General features: G+C 42.9%; 1 protein-coding gene across 1 annotated transcript in view; it reads left to right on the top strand.

Moving 5' to 3' along the window:
• Positions 1–4,976, top strand: part of ERC1 (ELKS/RAB6-interacting/CAST family member 1) — a 580,149-nt gene that overhangs the window by 1,060 nt on the left and 574,113 nt on the right. The gene's annotated exons all lie outside the window — the stretch shown is intronic.

A 4,976-nucleotide genomic window follows, 5' to 3' on the forward strand; every position in this document is an offset into this window, starting at 1 on the left:
CGGGCCCCACCCAGACCACGGCGCCCACCCGCGGGCTCCACCCAGCCGGGCTCCGGGATTGGGCGGGAGCCGAGGCGGTCGATGTGGGGATCCTGGGGCGGGAGGTCGGGAACTGGGGTCTCGGTCTCTGGATACTTGGGGAGCGGAGGGTGGGAGGCTTAGGACTAGTGAAGCTGCGGACGAGGTAGTAGGGAGACGGAGAAATTGGGGAGCCATGAGGTTGGGGTGCGGTCAGGGTGGATCTTTGGGTTAGGTGAGTGATGTAAAATGCTGAAGATGTTTCTTTTCTTTTTGATGAAATGGTGAGATAAAAGATGAAGTGTTGTATTTGAAAAGGACGATGAGCTGTGCATGTTACCTTTGAGGCAGTCGGAGAACCTATTTTATTGCACTAGATCTGTCACGTTTCTACTTAAGAGTTCGATTCTTTTTCTTCTGGCGGGGTGGGGGGGGGGTCGGAGAGGGAAGGTGCTTTGGCTCAGGTAAACTGAGTGTGGATGGATCTGAAAGTTTTACACCCAAGAAGAGGGAGATCTTCGGTTTAGACAATTTCGTTCTGGCAGCCACCATTTGATCGCATTACACTTAGCTCCTTCAAGGTGGTGTCTTCCAGGTTTTTTTTCCCCCATGCCTAAAAGATCTCTTTATACCACCCTTTTACAGGCTTTATCCTGGCCCCTTGAGAGAAGGCCCCAGACTCAGGTGGTTGCTCTGGAAGGCACGTTTCTGAATAATAGTTGCAGGTGGTTGTGGTTGACTGCTTTGGGTGGATAAAGTGAACAATTTGAACAGTTCTGTTGGAGCTAATTATATGAAAAATGCTGAAATGTTTTAAAGTACAACCGTCTTTTACAGCGTGTTGCTCAGTAGACCTTGACTTTTAGACATTTTGTGTTCAGTGCTAAATTGTTGAAATTTTATTTCTCATTTGCAGTTATACTTCTTGCGGTCTTTATTAAAACACTTTAAAATGAAATGGAACTTTCTTTTTGGTAGGCCCCTGAATTTCAGAGAAATGTTCTTGGAGTCAAGTGCTTTAAAAACATTTTGGGGGCATGTGTCTCAGTTTGTATGGAAATATTACTAAGAAGAAGCAGTGTTCAGTGTTCTTCACATCACTCTTTCACAACTTAGCACTGTAAATCAGAATCTTGTTTTCTGGATTCCTGCCCCCTGTTAGATTACAGTATTCACTGACTCTACTTATCAGTTAGTGTCATTTAAGCTAGTTCTTGTTCAGAAAACAGGTCCCATGATGGACATGTATTATGTAATGGATGGAAGTAGACATGGCTCTCAATAATTCATTAATGGAGGAAGAGGAGCTGTCAGAAAGTGGTATTTAAGCAGTGACTTTCCCAAGGCTTACCCAGTTTATTTGGAAAAATAGCCAGAGAAGTGTTTTCCTTAACCCGAAAGAGAAATATACAGATACGAATTTCAGTAGTTGCAGATCATTGCTTTTTCTAAGTGCCTACTTAATGAGCAGATTGTTGTCTTCCAGCAAATACTTCTTTCTACTTTGTAGAGAGGTATGGGAAACAGGACATAATAGTTATTAAGTGAGAAAGTGTGTGGTCCAATTTATAATTATAAATAATTAACTGTATTCAGTTAATTCATTTGGTAAAGTGAATAGTTTTGACTTTGGATTAGTTAGAAGGAAAACTTAAAATTGACATATCTAGTTTTGGCTTTTAAATTATATGTAAACTTAATTAATTGGGACAAATGTGAACTAAGATACTGGGTAAAACGTGTACTCCTAAAATGACATTTGCATGGCTGGTAGTAAGCTGTGATTCTTGTCCTTGTAGGAATGAAATCACATAATTTGGGGAAAGTCTAAGGTAAAAGTAAGCTATTTCGTTTAGCATTTCTTGTGCCTACATTTTATTTTTCAAAAAATGTTGCTTGCTAGTCATTACTTGTGATTCCTTGTTGAGTCTACTGAGGTGTTCTTTTTTTTTTTTCCTTCATTACCTATGTTATAGGTAGCTATGCCAGTCTGTTAATTCAGCATTAATACTGCAAACTTAAAAGTGAAGGTTCTCAGCTGGGCTCGGTGGCTCACGCTTGTAATCCCAGCACTTTGGGAGGCTGAGGCAGGCGGATCACAAGGTCAGGAGTTCGAGACTAACCTGGCCAACATGGTGAAACCTCATCTCTACTTAAAATACAAAAATTAGCCAGGCATGGTGGCGCACACCTGTAACGCCAGCTACTCGGGAGGCTGAGGCAGAAGAATCGCTTGAACCTTGGAGGTGGAGGTTGCACTGAGCCGAGATTGCGCCACTGCTCTCCAGCCTGGCTCACAGAGCGAGACTCTGTCTCAAAAAAAAAAAAAAAAAAAAAGTGAAGGTTCTCATAGCAGCAGCTGCTTGGTTTTACACTATGTTTACTTTTAGAAGTAGTATGAAAGTTGTTAAATGTGTATTTTACACATATTCTGTCAGAAACATTAATGGAGAAAGATTCAGGAATGAAGTATTTTGGTTAATTAAGAATCAATACTGATTATCAGTTTTCACAGACATATAATAAACTTAGCATACAGATTATGTGGAATATCATTTTCTTTATGTCTTTTTGTGTGTGTGTCTGTGGAATATAATTGCAATCTGTTGGTCACCAAGTCTTTCAGTGTACTAGAGTGTGGGTTCTGGGGTCAGAGTGCCTGAGTTCAAATCCTAGCTTTGCCATGGTATGATGTAGGGCAAACTGCTTAATGTTTATTTCCCATCCTTAACTTGTGCCTCAATTTCTTCATCTGCAAAATAGAAATAATAATAGTAGTACCTAATCTCTTAAACTGGTCAAATGAATGTGAATTAATTCATGTATTTAGAATAGTTTGGGCACATAATTAGCTGGTTCACTAACATCATTTGAAGTTTTACTGTGAATACTATTTTTACTTAAGTATATATTAAATACATATTATGTACCACATATTCTAGATGCTGGTATCATAGTAGTGAACTGGTCTCCCAGCACTTTGGGAGGCCGAGGTGGGAGGATGGCCGAGCAATGTAGTGACACCATGTCTGTACAAAAATAAAAAAATTAGGCCAGGCGCAGTGGCTCATGCCTGTAATCCCAGCACTTTGGGAGGCCGAGGCGGGCGGATCGTGAAGTCACGAGTTCGAGACCAGTCTGATCAACTTGGTGAAACCCCCGTCTTTACTAAAAATACAAAAAATTAGCTGGGGGTGGTGGCACATGGCTATAATCCTGGCTACTCGAAAGGCTGAGGCAAGAAAATCTCTTGAACCCAGGAGGCGGAGGTCGCAGTGAGTGGAGATTGTGCCATTGCATTCCAGCCTAGGCGACAGAGGAAGACTCTGTGTTTAAAAAAAAAAAAAAAGCATGGCAGTATGTGCCTATAGTCTCAGCTACTCAGGAGACAGGCAGGAGGATCACTTGAGTTTGAGGTTGCAGTGAGCTGTCATTCTGTCGTTGCACTCCAGCCTGGGTGACAGAGGGAGGGAGGCTATCTCAAATAAATAATAAATAAATAAAAGTAAGGGCAGTAGTCAGGAAGCTTATGTTGTACTGTTCCAGGTGAGGGTATCTCTGACCAAGGTGAAATGCTGAGAAGGGGTTGGATTTTGGATATATTTTGAGGGTAGACCTGTAGAATTTGTTGGTGATTGTTTGTGGGTTGTGGGCCAAACAGAAGAATAAAGAATAAGGCTTTTTTTTTTTTTTTTTTTTTTTTTTGAGACGTTGTCTCGCTCAGTCGCCCAGGCTGGAGTGCAGTGGCCGGATCTCAGCTCACTGCAAGCTCCGCCTCCCGGGTTCCTGCCATTCTTCTGCCTCAGCCTCCTGAGTAGCTGGGACTACAGGCGCCGCCACCTCGCCCGGCTAGTTTTTTGTATTTTTTTAGTAGAGACGGGGTTTCACCGTGTAGGCCAGGATGGTCTTGATCTCCTGACCTCGTGATCCGCCCGTCTCGGCCTCCCAAAGTGCTGGGATTACAGGCTTGAGCCACCTCGCCCGGCCAAGAATAAGGCTTTTGGCCTGAGTAACTGGAAGAATAAAGTTGCCAGTAACTTAAATGGAGATGGTAATTGGTGGAGCATGTTTGTGGAGAAACCAGAAGTTCAGGGTGATGTCCAGGAAGAGTGAGAAATGTGACTGTTTTCAGCTTATTTGTAGTACTAACAATTATGAGATAGGTGAGATCATCAGGGGAGTGAATTTTGGTAGAGAAGAGATCCAAGCGTCTGAGCCTTGGGGGCTGATTCACTCCCTTATTCATTCAGAAGTTACTTAGTGAGTATGGTTCTTCTATGTACCTTTTTAGGCGTTGGGATATAAACCTGACAAAAATCTTCACCTTCATGAAACTTACCTTCTAGATACATGGGGGGAAATGAAGGAGAACCAGTAAAGGAGAGTGATGAGAAATCATTGAGTTCCGAGGAAAACCAGGGGAGTGTGATGTTCTAGAAGTGAAGGAAAGGAAGCTTTCAAGAAGGAGGGAACGATCAACTGTGTCATTGTTTCAAGTTGTGTCAGAATGTTGAATAAGAGAGAATTCTGCTTGATTATAATGTCTAATAACAGAGAAATGACTAAATACGTTTTAGTGTGAGATAGATGAAACAAATGTAAGAGTCTTTTACTTTTAGTTTTTTACTTCTCTGGGGTTTTTTTTTTTTTTTTTGAGAGGGAGTCTTGCTCTGTCGCCCAGGCTGGACCAGGGCAGTGGTGCAATCTCAGCTCACTGCAAGCCCCGCCTCCTGGGTTCACGCCATTCTCCTGCCTCAGCCTCCAGAGTAGCTGGAACTACAGGTTCCCGCCACCATGCTTGGCTGTTTTTTTTTTGGGGGTTGTATTTTTAGTAGAGACAGGGTTTCACTGTGTTAGCCAGGATGCTTGATCTCCTGACCTCGTGATCCACCCGCCTCGGCCTCCCAAAGTGCTGGGATTACAGGCATGAGCCACCGCGCCTGGCCTCGTTCTCCGGG

The sequence above is a fragment of the Colobus angolensis genome, unplaced genomic scaffold (assembly GCF_000951035.1).
Source record: "Colobus angolensis palliatus isolate OR3802 unplaced genomic scaffold, Cang.pa_1.0 Scaffold89, whole genome shotgun sequence".
Lineage (NCBI taxonomy): Eukaryota > Metazoa > Chordata > Mammalia > Primates > Cercopithecidae > Colobus > Colobus angolensis.